Source organism: Pezoporus flaviventris, unplaced genomic scaffold, assembly GCF_033815535.1.
Source record: "Pezoporus flaviventris isolate CSIRO_AGI_PZ_B2104156 unplaced genomic scaffold, CSIRO_AGI_Pfla_v1 ptg000031l, whole genome shotgun sequence".
Taxonomy (NCBI): Eukaryota; Metazoa; Chordata; class Aves; order Psittaciformes; family Psittacidae; genus Pezoporus; species Pezoporus flaviventris.
Genome location: NW_026892579.1, coordinates 55,478,334 through 55,492,415, shown reverse-complemented (window position 1 = coordinate 55,492,415; position 14,082 = coordinate 55,478,334). Strand labels below are relative to the sequence as shown.

The window sequence follows — 14,082 nt, the reverse complement described above, 5'->3', positions numbered from 1 at the left end:
CCTGTTTCAGTCAGTCAGTCACTCTTTCTTCTCTGGCTAATCTCCCCCATTGTGCATCAGTAAAGTGGGGAGGAGGAAGCAATTATCAGCTCTATAAAGTGATTAGGAGAGCTGGTTTTGCCCCATGGCCATATCTGTGCTGGGAATGGGGGACAGGAGGGTGGCTTCAGAGTAAGAATCTCCAGCTTCCTGCACACTGCGTTGCTGGAAAAGCACCCAGAAAAAACAACAACTCCCTAGACACATTGTTGATGTGTTACAGGATGGGTTTTTAGAGAGGTGAAGTCCAGAAGACCAGCTCCAGCACAAGATGGGGAGCAGGTCCCAGCCCTGGGTGGAAAGCTGGGAAAAGCAGGGTTCTCCTGTTCAGCCCAGCATGGGCAGGGATCAATTTGGAGCCTGGGTTTGAAAACAGCCAAGGAAACCCACCCAGAAACTCCTTCTGAAGCAAGTGGTCCTGCTCTCTCCCTGCACGGACACTTGCTCTGAGGCCAAACCATCAGAAATTATTCCCTTGCCAACTGAGCTTGCCACAGGAGAAAAGAAACACCAATGCCAGGAAGCTCAGCTGGTTCATCTGCATTGTAAAAGCTGCCCTGGTGCCCCTGCCCAGTGCTGGGAGAGGATTTAAATCACTCCATCCTTTCTCCTGCAGCTCATGGATGTGGTCCGGGCAACCTACAAAGCCATAGCTCATCCATCACCATCTCACCTGAGCGTGCTGCTTTGCTGGGCCCTAATGCTGTAGGGACACAGACCAGCAGCTGCATCTCCCTGAGCACCTCAGTGGTGCAAGACCTTTCCCTGCTATAGCCCAGCTGGGAAACTCTACCTCCCCACCAGCACCCATCCAAACTGCCTTGGGGTGCCACAGTGTCTGGTTTCCCCATACCAGGATGGGAGTAACCTCCCTGGGTGGGGAAGGGACAGGATAGTACCTGAGCCTGCATCCTCTCCCTGTTCATTTCACTGGTGTAAATGAAGCCTGGATGAGGGACACAAGAACATACTGTGGTTGCCCTCTTGCTCTGAATGTCTCCCTCCTCCTGCATATCTGCTTTCCTGGCTCCGATGTACAGTGGCTCACGGTGCTGTTGGTCCTGTGCTCTCATAACATCAGTGCTTGGGTGAATGGGGCGATTGCACTACGTGAGAGATCTGGATATCCTGGTCCAAGGGCCTGGTGGAGCAGCTAACACCAGAATACACTTTCTCCCTCCCCTCCTTTACCCTTGCCCCTTCCACAGCAGGCCTCACAGCAAAAGGTGCCTCTCTGGCTGCAGAAAGCCACAGTTTGGGCTCTTGGTGCCTGAAAAAGGCACCACCAGAGAATTCTCATTTTATACCTTCCAGCAACTTGGTGTTAAGCACTCTAGATAGATAGCACAGAGGAACTTGTGGTCCTGCCCTGCAGCTGTTTCAGGGGGATGCAGTAACACAGCTGCAAGGGGCCAGCGGCTGGAGCTTGGCACAAGCAGGGATAGGGGGAGTCGGGATACCTGAATGGTAACACGAGGTGTCTTTTCTCTTTCCCCTTAGCCTTAGCTCTGCAATCACAAAGAGCAATTCATTCAGACATGGTTCATCCTGCTGCAGTGACAAAGACCCTTGCCCACCTTCTCCCCTCAAAACCCCCATCAGCAACATGCACCAAGCAATCAATCAAACCCGATTCACAAGCATGCCAGAGGGAAATCTTGATGCAACAGGACTTCCTAACCCACTGGCATCCAGGGAACTGGGTACAGAGATAGTGACAGTACTGGTGGTGCTGGAATGAGGAGGAAGGAGAGATGGAAGAAAGAACAACTGACAGAAAAAGAGCAGGGCTGGATAAACTGGCACTGGGCTAGCTGATGTTATGTGTAGATGCATGGACAGATAGTATCACAGTAGGATGGATGGATGGATGGATGGTGAGCATTTCAGTGATGGATGGAAAGATAATATCAGTAGGATGTATGGAAAGATGGATGCATAGGATTGTATTGAGATGGATGGATGGATGGATGGATGGATAGACGGATGGTGAGAACTGCAGTGATGGATGGAAAGATAGTATCAATAGGATGTATGGAAAGATGGATGGATGCATAGGATTGCACTGAGATGGATTAATGGACAGATGGACAGATGGTGATGGTGATAACTGCATTGGGATGAAGGGATGGATAGATGAATGGGTGGATAGCTAGGCAGACAGACAAATGTTATCCTCAAAGCTCCTTTGGAAGGCCCCTGACTAGAAGGAAATTTATCCTTGTTGGGCATAGGGGAGAATAGATCAAATACAAAGAAGCCCTGCTCTTTGTGGAGGAGGGGATGGAGTGAATACAAGAAAGCTTCCCAAGAAGAAGAGGGCAGGAAGCAGTTAGGACCCTTCCCTGGGTCCAAATGCCATGCAGGGATTGGTATGCCAACACGCATGTCACATACATGCACACACCATGCCCAAGGGGCCTGAGGGAAGCAGGGATACCATGCCCAGTACCTGGGGTCTTCAGGGTCTTCACTGTTTGGAAGAGACACAGCCAGGAGGATGAATGTGAGCAAGAAACAAACCAACCCAAACAGACATACCCTCCCTCAGCCCACGGGGCTAACGGATGCCACCACCCCCTGGGGGGGTCCTGCCAGGCTGAAGCAGGTACTGAGGAGACATTGTCCCACAGCTCTTTGCAATCACCCAGGTCCTGCATGCCAGTGTGTGGACAGCACTCTTCTGCAGGTTCCTTCCACATCTTCTCCACCTACCCCCAGATACTGAGCAGCAGCAATGGAGAACAAACTTACAGGGATGGGTTGGGGCTGGGATCATTGTCCTGGACTCATCCATGCCAGATAAATTTACTTATACAGATCTATTTTTATTGATTTGTATAATAATAATAATACATCTCAATAATTTTATTATATATAATATATATAATATTATATGCTACATATATATTATATAATTATGTACTATAATATATTGTTTATATATATATATTATATAACCTTTAGAAGTCCACCAGCCCTAGAGATGGGGTGAACATCACCATTGTCATCTTATATGGGATATAGCTTTAAAGGGACCTGAGGATCTGCTTCTCCTTTGCAATGTGACATGGAGGAGGCTTGCAGGTATGGCTGGGTCCCATAGAAAGCTCCTGGAGCACAAGGCTTGAATGCTACTGTACATCTCTTCCTGCCTTGAAGGCTTCAGCTACAGCTTCAGAGCACTCACTGTGTGCTGTCCTCCACTTGCAGAGAAGTGCTGTGATAGAGATGCATGACACATTGGCTTCACCCAGGCCTGCCTGGACCACATACCCTGCTCTCCTGGTTTAAGATTTGGGAATTAATTTGAATTAATAAAGATTTGGAGCTTAAACCAGCCTGTATCCCAAATTCTGGTAATATTTATGCCTGGACAGTCACATATTTGGGGGATGCGGGGTGACTGGGATGGCCTGAGATAAAGAGCCACCTCCCCATAAAAGCCCAGATCCCATCATTCATGACATTTTGATACCTTGCTACTGACTTGTATCCATCGTTAAACTTAATCCTGAGTGAGGCACCAAAGAGAAAGAGAAAAAACAAAACAAGTCAAAAACAGTGTCAGGCTTCCTGAAGCAGCCCACCAGCAGCAAGGGAAACATTGACCTGGTGAGTGCAGGGACATCCCTTCGGAGGAGGGCTAGTGGTTTGTCTGAGCCACAGCCCCTCGCCATGGGGTGCTCCAAGATAGCTGATGGATGGTAACTGCAGCTGTGTGCACCCAGCCTATTGTGCTCTCCTCACACTGTCCCCAGGAAAGGCATGGCTGGTGACAGGATCTGCACTTCTGGCACATGGCACAGAAGCTGTCACCATCCTGGCACAGCCAGCATCATCCATTGCTCCTGCTAGATCTGAAGATCTCCTAGATCAGTTTGAGGTCAACCCAGATTAGAGATGCTAACAGCTTCTCAAGATGCTGGAGGATCAGCTTTGGGACTCACAGTTGCACTCATTGCTTTGAACAGATTTTCACAGCCCTCCTCCTGCTCTTTAGGGTACTCAGGATGATATTTTTTTTCCCATAGCAATTTAATAGTACATTAGAGGGGTTGCAGAAAGGATGGGACAATCTTGACAGGGACTGATATTCTTTGTGAGGTCTTTTCCATTTTCTTTGCTCAGGATGAAAAGGACCCCAAGACTTGCCTGGTTATGCTGATGGGAGGCACTGGTCTGATGTGTGACATCCCTACCATCTGTGCCCAAGTGCCACACCTGAGTTAGCAATTTCAGATCCTCCTTCTCTATTTAGACACAGAGGTTGTGAGCTGTACATGTTGCTCTTCCACCACAACCAGAGGCTGAGTTAGACCCTATGTGGGTAAACATCCTTTGGGAGATTCCTCTCCCCTTTGACTGTAAGGGCAACCTAGGAGGATTGGGATCATAACAAGAGCCTTGCTGAGCTTCCTAGGGCCATGCAGGATGGTGCTGGGATGCACCTCACAGCACTCTCTAGTTTCTATCTCTCTATAGCCACACAGCAGCTCTGGAAAGCTGAGCAGCAATAGTGCCACACAAACGTGTTTGCACCACTGACCAGCACAGGCTGACCAGCAAGGCGCCCAGGCCTGACAGAAGCAGGAGGTCCTGCCTCTCCCATACTCCTGTCATGGGTGTTTTCATCACCAAGTTCAACTTCAGTGCTTGGCAATGACCCCAGCTTTGGAGCAAGTGACCTGCAGGGGTAATTAGTGGCCAGCAGAGGGTCGATTCCCATCAGACATGTCTGGTATCCACTGGGTACTCACAAGAAAAGACACCATCAATAATTCACCATGACCAGATTGCTTTCGGCTGCAGAGCTCTGTCCTGTCCATGAATATTTCAAGGTCAACAGCTATCAGGTGATGCTTCCTGGGATCTCGGTTTCAAGTTGGACAGGAACCGTGACACGGACAGCCCTACCCCACCCAAATTTTGGCAGTCCAGAGGTGTACCTGCTCTCCATGAGCAACCTCTGGAAGTGCCCATCTCTCTTTATGTCCACAGGGGGAATCTAGGGATAAGTCTATATTGGTAAATAGACGGACGAAGGCTCATTCTTTCGCCATGACACAGCTTGTCTCTGTATAGGTGAAATTCCTTCCCTCCCAAACCTGCATACAGGCTACTTGTTGGGTGTAACCTCTGGTCTATCATATCATAAATATGTTCTTGTGCTATCATAAACAATCCCTGAGACAAATCTGTGCCAGGGACCACAATACTGATCTAACAGTTGGGAAGGTGCTACTGCCTATGTCCTGGCCTGCTTCATCTAATGGATTCTGCATAGGGTGAGCAGGCTACTAGCCTGTGAGCCCCAGCTAAATCTGGACTTAACAGATTTGGGCCTCCAAGTTTTGACATTTAAGCTGGATCTAAGGGAGCATTCTCTGAAGATCAAGACTTAGAGCGTGTCTCAGCACTGCAGCATTTCAGGGCCACTATCTGAGCAGGGCTGGTGTGGGTATTTACCTAGAGTGCTGCTCTTCTGCATCGTCTCCAAGGCTAGGGCATTTACAGAGAGAGAGAAAAAAAACTGCTGAGATATGAAGACAGAGGGCTCTTCCATTGTGTCAGTGTTGTAAAAACCAAGATTATTTGCTTCAGCACAGGAAGAACTTCAGAACACACCAACACGGCAAACCACTCCATGCATGTCTATAAACCCACAATCGCCTTGCACTGAGCTGACCCTCCCTCTGCCACTCACACCACTGCCTGCAGGGTCTGTGCACAACCCAGACCAGTTTTCTGTGCCTATTTGGCTGGTCAAGCTCCATGCAAGGGTGGAAGGGACCTGGCCCTCTCCACCCCAACCTCCTTCTTCTCCTCTTCCCTTCTGCTTGTGGTGAATTTGCTTAAAGAGAAAAGATACTTAGGCTGGAAAAAGCTGTGGTGGGTCAGTGCTGTGCCCTATACCCTGTGCCTGGCAGGTGGTAAGCAGAATTACCAGCTGCTTTCCCCTTGGGAAGTCCTGATGTCACCCCATGCTGGCTCACTGCATTGTTAGCTAGCCTAAAACCCACCAGCTCCCTGCCCAGAAGAAACACATGGCTAATATGACACAAACAACTATCACAGCTTGAAAGCTCAGGTCCCATCCTGCAAACACTTGCACAGCACCTTCAAGGGGACACAAGCACTACTCCAAGGGGCCTGAGAACAAAGCTTGGATGGTTTTAGCAGCACTGGTACAAGGCATTTCTGCTTCCAGCTCTGCTGGAGCTGCCTCCCTGCCTACAGCGGAGCCCATAGGTGCTGAACAATGGGGTAGGTGCTCCTACACATCACGATTTTGTGCTTGGCAAGCTGCGGGATTGCTCTCAGATAGCTGCTTCAAGCAAAGCACAGGGGTCCTGTTTACATCAGTGACAACAGTCCCATGCTTAGCATCAAGCAGAGATGTTTGTATCTGTGGGAATGCAGACACATGAGAGTCAACACACACAGAGACACCCTGCAAAGGTGGGAGAGAAGATGAAGATGCCTTGAGTCAGGGCGAGGGATTATCCAGGATCTAGCACTAGTCAAGGAGGATGCCCTAACAGGTATAAGAAACTAAAAATAAAAGAAAAGTAAGTCTTTTTGTCCTGAGTCCCTGTGTTCCCAGCGCACAGCCTGCTTTCTGAGATGCTCCTGCACGCTGAGCTGCATTCACAGAGACCAGATTGCTCCTGCAGGGTAGGAGCCAGAGCCCAGCATGGTGTGTCTGCAGTTCAGGCTGTTTCTCCCCAGCCATGTCTCTTTAGCACATTTTCATGTGTGAGACCATCTTGCTGGAGGCTTTTTCAGCTGGGATGCTAATGGCTTTTCTCCTCCTCACATGTACTGGCTTCTTGTCTCCAACTGGCTGCCAGCTTGCCCAGCCACTCAAAATCCATGTGTGAAACACAGAGGCAGCCAATGTGGGGAAAAGTGAGCAGTCAGAACTGCTGGGTTTTAGCTTAGGTAAGGCTTTGTTCTGCTGGTAGCACTGAAGCCCAGTCACCTGCATGGTGGGAACCTGGTGCAGAGATATTGATGTAGCTCTGCAGGAGCTGGATTGAATGCAGTGCATGGAACCTTTGCTGATGCAGATGGATCTGGCTCTCCTGGTACTGGCAGTGTGAGGTGAAACACCAGAGCATGATCCCCAACAACTCTAATGAAGATTTGCAGGCTGGGGCAATGTTCTGCTCCATGGGAAGGTGGCAGAGCCACTCCAGACCGTGCTGGTTCTGCTGGGGCTAGAGAGGGTCTTACCTCTGCTAGGAGACCTGCCAAAGCCGTGTGATCTCTGGGCTGACCCATACTGGGGACATCTATATCTGACTCCCAGCGGACTGACTAGGAGGAAAAGGAGAACACTGGGTCCTGAACCTGGGAGTGGGGTGAAAGAAAGGCAGAGCAAGGAAGGAAGAGTCCCCAGATCATAAAAAGAGTAATTTGCAAAGATGGGAGTTAAACCAGGTCCCCATGTGTGGGGACAGACTTTTTAGCAGGGCCTGTAGTGACAGGACAAGGGGTGATGGTCTTTAAAAGAGGGGGCATTCAGACTAAATATAAGGAAGAAACTTTTTACACTTGCGGAGGTGAGGCCCTGGCACAGGCTGCCCAAAGAAGTTGTGGCTGCCCCATCCCTAGCAGGTGTGTGGAACTAGATGGGTGGAACTAGATGAGCTTTAAGGTTGCTTACAACACAAATCATTCTGTGATTCTATAGCTGCAGACTGGCTTGGCCCATGAACTTCATGTGACATTCAGGGGAACAGAAAGGGCCATGTCATGTTAACCCACCTTCTCTTGTTCTTTCCCAACCTCCTCCTCTGCCTGCTCCTGAGTCCAGATCTATCTGGACAGGCTTCTGGTCCATTTGGTCTAGGTCACACTTTGCCAAGAAAGGTTGGAGCAGATGATCCTGGAGGTCCTTTCCCACCTGGGATTCTGTGATTCTATGGTTTTTCATTTGGGCAGCAAAAATTAAATGCCTTCTTCAGGCTGAGCAAGCCCAGCTCTCCCAGCCTGAAGCACAGGGGTGTTTTAAGAAGATTATTTCTAGTAAGCCTCCCACAGACTGCTCCCCGCGGGTCTACTGACTGAAGCCTTATTTCTCAGTGTGCTACTTGTCTCTGCTTGAATTATTAGCAGGGAGCTGGGTACTTTTCCTCATCATGGTGGGAAAATAGCAAAAAAGAGCTTTCCATCTGTGCTTCCTTGCCATGAATCCTGCTGGGACTCTATGGGGAGCAAATGTCCATCCCTTAATGATCTGTTCCTACTTTGAGGGCAGGCTGGCTCCTGCACAGCATGCATTAGCACAGGGCTCTCAGGTCTTTATGTTTTCAGGTAAAGTACACACTGGCAAACAAAACTGTCTCATTCCCTCACCCAATATTTTGTCCAGAAAACAGGAGAATTCACCTTGTGCAAATGTATTCTATGAACTGAAGTAGTTCCTCTGGGCACAGAGGAGTTATGAGAGCAAATATGGTATTTCTCTCCAAGGTGTGTTTCTTCTCCTGAGAGAACAGGGGCTGAGCTTGGCTCCAAATAACTCTGATATAATCCCCACTGGTGGCACAGGCACAGCCACAGCATGGCTGGCACCTCTATTAGGCTGCAGGGAGATGTCTGAGAAGTGCTTGGCAAGCCCAGTGCTATTTATATATTCCTAGTTGTTGCTGTTGCTTTTCCCATTTCAAGGTCTGTTTCTTTCTTCCCTTCTGCATCCCTTCAGGAAAGTGAATGAGCTGAATAACAAAACAGTGTCCCCAGTGAACCAGGGAGGAGGTAAACAGCTTTGTGATGGAGAAGACACTGACAGAAGTCCTCTGGGAATCCAGGGAGATCTTCCCACTGCCTTCATTTGGACTCAACCCCCACCCAGGGGGACACAGAGGATGGAAACAGACTGTGAAGACACACAGAGCTACAGGCAAAGGGGCTGCCAAGAAGATTTCAAGTCCAGCTTTTTCCCCAGGGGGTAACAGCTTGGCCCAGGCTGTTCCTCACATGTGCATCCAGCTTGTACTTAAGCATCTCCAGGCAGGGAGCTGACTTCCCTCCCAGTCAGACCTGGAGTTTCTCTCCCTTACTGCTACAACACATCTCACTGCCGCCTTGCAGAAACTTGTTTTCAGAGAATCATTGGGTCACCGAATGGTTTGGTTCCATCTGGTACCAACCCCTTGCCGTGGATACCTCTCTCTGCTACAGGTACACGTCCTTCTTATGTTGGGGGCCCCAGAGCTGGACACAGTACTTGGTATGAACACAGTTTCGGCTCTTCTGTGCCAAAGTTAAGAGCAACTCATTCCAAATCCAGCCCAACCCTCAAAGGCAAGGCAGGAGCTAGACTTGACTTTGAACTTGGCTTCCCTGGTTTGGCCAGGTCCAAATGTATATGTGGCACAGCAGGATGGCCCATCTCAGTCCCCGCGCTGAGAAGTGGTACCCACGGAAAGCTGAAGGTGTTGCACAGCTATGCCTCATCCAATGCATGGAGTGACAGCTCCCACATCTGGGCTTGGCCTGAGAGGCATTTGAGATTTTGGGGGACACCCAGTAATTCAACATCCTTGTGAGAGCTCTTTCTCTTCATCTCCAGGCACCCAAACATCCCAGATGCATCTATAGCCTGGAGTACCCTGCTCACTGGGCATGTGCTACAGCCACGTACCTCTATGCTGCAACATCAAAAGTTCCAGGGCATGCTACCTATCTTTGAAAACGAACTGCCTGTCAGCATCACACCCATGCTAATGCTTCTCAACCAAATACAAGCATTTGGATAGTCAATCCCTAATCTGCCCTTTGGGACTGTCCCAGGGCTGTGGTACCTCCTGACTCTGCCTGGGTAACGCCTGGGTCAGTGCTAGGTAATCAAAACTTTCTCTGAGACTGTCCTAATGATTTACTAAGGTTATGGTCATTTCAGGTGCTTGGCCTGTCCAGTTAATGAGACTTGACAGAGGTGTTTGCTAGCACTGATATGGCCATAAATTCCCATGACAGGCTTCTGCTACTGAAGCTTGAGGGACTTGGTGACAGGCTGTATGGGGAGCTGCTACAAGAAATGAGCTCCTCAGAAGAGCCATATGTAGGAATAATCACCCTCATGTGCTTTCTGCCATCACTGGAGCCACATGAGTTGAGGGGTGACCCCCAAAATGCTCATTCCTTTGGCTGAGCCTCTCTCAGAAGTATTGGGTTGGTCCCTGGGTTTTACCTGAACTTCCCTCTTGCAGCCCCTCCCCAAACTCTTTCTGGCACACAGTGGGGAACAACTCACAGCACCACACTGCAAGAGAAACCACTGCACACAGAAATCAGACTGTCATGCACATCACAAGGAGCTCTTCCCCATGCACTGGACATGGCTGATCTCTCGTTCTGTGGACAGCTGTGCCTGATGTGTGGTGGGACCTGGAGAAGGAAGAGAGTCCCAACAGGGAGGCAGTACCCCAGATGCAGCCTCACCACAAGGCCTTTTCTCCATCCAGCACCTCTCTGGAGCATCCTTTCCAAGGATACATTTCCACCTTCTCCATCACTGCTCCCCACCAGTTCTCCTCCAGTGAAGAAATGGGAATTCAGGGGCAATGCTTGTGGGACATCCCTAGGGACAGGTCAGGAGCAACACAGCACTGCAAACCTCACTGCCACCAGCACAAATGGGTGCTGACTGGCTCCCTACCTCGTGTTGAGGGATCCCTGGCTAAGGGTGTCCCCCTCTCCCAGAAGTTCATCTTCACTGTGGTAATACATCTCATCCTCTTCCATCCTGTGAGGGTGGTGACACAGGAAACATCAGTCTTTTCCCTCCTTACTGTTCCTAACAGTAGTGGTGGTGACATTAATGACCATGGTCCTTGGGGTTGGCAGAGGTCAGTGAAGGGCAGCAACACAGCCAAGATTGAGATCCGCTTGTGCTCAAAATGACCTGCTGCGGGACAAGACTCCAGTCCAGAGGAGATGGGGAAGCTCCTTGGTACAAAAGCAGCAGCTGAAACCAGTTATAGTGAAATTGTCCACATGCAAACTTCATAGAAACATCAAATCACAAAATGGTTTGGGTTGGAAGGGACCACATAGTTCTAAGCCACTGCTAGGGGCAGGGACACTTTCTACTAGACCAGGTTGCTCCAGCTGACAAAGGGAAGGTTTAGGTGAGCTCTTAGGCAGAAGTTCTACCCTGTGAGGGTGGTGAGGCCCTGGCACAGGTTGCCCAGAGAAGCTGTGGCTGCCCCACCCCTGGCAGAGTTCAAGGCCAGGTTGGATGGGGCTTGGAGCAACCTGGTCTAGTGGAAGGTGTCCCTGCCCGTGGCAGGGGTTGGAACTGGATGATTTCTATAGTCCCTTCCAACCCCAAACATTCTGTGATTCTAGGATTCTGTGACTTTCACCAAACTGTGAACACCCAGTACCACTCTCCCATCTGCTAAGAGGTGCTGGCCTTGGTGGGGGGAAATGCAGTGCAAGAATCATTGCCACGGTAGGTTTGAGCAGGTGCCACAGTTAGGATATTTTCACCCCTACTAGTCCCTGCTCCCTGTTTATAAACTACTGCATTTACCTCGTCTTTCCAACAGGAAGGATTCTTCACCAGCCATGTACAAACCAGCCTCCAGAAGCCCTTCTGCTCAGCACTGGCTGCATGCCACCAGCACAGCTCTGCAGCCTTCAGCCACGATGCAGCTCTGCACACCTGGGCAGCGATGCTCAGCAAACCACACATCTCCTAAAAACTGCTCTGTCAGGTGAAATGTGTCTGTGCTCATCCTCCAGCTGAGCTGGTCATCATAGACTTACGGTACAGTCCCTGGGGACCCAATACAGAGCCTCAATCCATCCAACTGCCTGCAGGTATCTGCTGCCGGCAATGCATCAGCCACGCAGCATTACTGCATCTTGTGGCACAGGCAGGATGCTGGTCTCCCAACACATAGGGCTGATGGACAGACTGGAACCCACCCCACCAGCACTATGCTGCCCTGCCACCAGCCTTTAAAAATCCTTCAGCATCTTCCCTGTTCAGCAGCATCACGGTTCGCTGAGCTGGGAAACAAAGCTGTGCTTGAAAATTCACAGATTTCAGCCCAATTCACACAGCTAATTGGCTGCTGAGGAGTGATGTGAGTAACTGGAGATAGCTCCCCTCAGTCTCGCACCACAGGGAAAAAGAAAGTTTGCTCTTATATGGCCAATGAAGTGCTAAATCCAGGCAAAAAGCAAGCCCTAGCTAAGCACACTGTTGCAGAAACATGGGGTGGGAATGACGTACTGCTGCAGCAGCGCCTGGGACATAAATGCTATTAAAAAGTAGCCGATTCCCAGTGGTATGTTTGGATTCATACCTCCAGGCTGGGCTCCTGTGTGCATTTGGAAGCACAAGAGCTGTGCACTTTTGAGCCCCCAGCACCATTCAAGCAGTTGAGCTGGAGCCTTCATACATGGGCTGTAGCCATCATACAAGGACTATGATGGTCCCAGGAGAGGGGTGGGTGACCTGAGACCCCAGCTCTGCCTGGGCTGCCTGTACTCCCTACCTGTCCCACTACATCTACCAGTTTATCTCTTTCCACAAGACTTTAGCAAGTTCAGAACTTGGATGGCTCCACTCTTCCAGCTGAAAGAGGCCAATGGGTTCAAGAGCTCCTGGAGCTGAGACTGATAAAGTCACTACCATGGACAACACAACTACATAAACTGTATAAAGCTGCCTAAAAATCTGCCTTAGCAGCCCATGGACCCCATATATTCAGACACAAATTGTTTCATGCTTGCAAAACTCCCCTGTTGCTGACATGCTGGAGGAGCATTTGAGCACAGGGTTCAAAGTGCCAGTGATGTGTTGGGCTGAATCTGGGCCAGCATCACTGGGGCCTAAGTGCCCATCCATGCCTTGGCCTCATGGCTACATATAAGGTGGTAAAGGGGCTGTTCCTCCCAGCAAGTACTGAGCCCAGGGCATCCATAAGTCACAGCTCATGGCAGAACTGGTCCTAGCTTGCACTTCATCCCAATGGACAGCCAGCTGCAGCATCACCAGCCCTGAGCCTTCTCCACCCATCCCAATCACCAGGCTGGGTTTGCAAGTTGTTGCAGCAGCTTTGTGTCAAGAAATGGAAGGATACAGCCCCTGGGCTTGTTTTTATCCAGTGACAGGTCCCATGAGCTTAGAAATATACAAGGGTGATATTAAAGACCCTTAAATAAATGGAAAGCTGGCAACAGCATCCCTTAGAAAAAGTGGAGGTGCTCCCACCTGCCATTGTAGGTTAAAGAGTCCCTCAGATAACTCAAACAGGCACTGCCTTCAGTATGTGATTTCATTTAAGCCTGGTGAGGTACCGAGATCCCAACAGATTGCCATGTAGAGAGCTTTGACAACGTCTCTGAGACACTAAGTGCTTGCCTGTTGAAGGGTTAATGTTGCAAGGGAGGCTCACCCCATGCACAGCATCCCTGCCTTCTCCTCCAGCCCCTGCTGTGTCACCTGCCTTGCCACGGGGTACGCACAGGCATTATCACTGTCACCTTCCACTCCAGAAGCACCCACACTGGTGCTGTTTTGTGACTGACATGCTGTCCTCCCCCCACCCGTGGCTGCAGCTTCACCTCCACCTCCTGCCCTGAAGGGAGCTCAGTCCTGGAGGCACCGTGAGCTCCATCAAGATGCAAGACCTCACACATCTGCACATGTGGGTCTAACACTGCACGCATGGCACTAATCCCACCCAGGATGAGGTGTGACCAACAGAGAGACCCTTAATCTTCTCTGAAGCTGTACTTAATTACATTTGCTCTCCAGCATCTGCCACGTGCTACAAACCTCAGTGCTTACTGGAAGACTCAGCTCTGTGCTAGGCAGGCATAGTGGAGCACCAGGGACTGCAAGCACTGGAGAGTGGACACTTGGAGCCCATCCTCACTTTGAGCTGGGTCTTCTGATGGCTAGGAGATGTGATGCGTCTCAGAGGAGCACTTGGGCAATGCTGCCCCTTCATGACAAACCAAGCCCTCCCCAGCCCCACTGCCATCACACATCTCCAAGTGCTAAGCATC

At 50.1% G+C, this 14,082-nt stretch overlaps 2 protein-coding genes across 11 annotated transcripts in view; one reads left to right on the top strand and one right to left on the bottom strand.

Moving 5' to 3' along the window:
- Positions 1-14,082, top strand: part of ESCO2 (establishment of sister chromatid cohesion N-acetyltransferase 2) — a 255,473-nt gene that overhangs the window by 43,157 nt on the left and 198,234 nt on the right. The window lies entirely within an intron of this gene.
- OTOF (otoferlin) overlaps positions 1-14,082 on the bottom strand; it is a 97,940-nt gene that overhangs the window by 47,518 nt on the left and 36,340 nt on the right. The gene's annotated exons all lie outside the window — the stretch shown is intronic.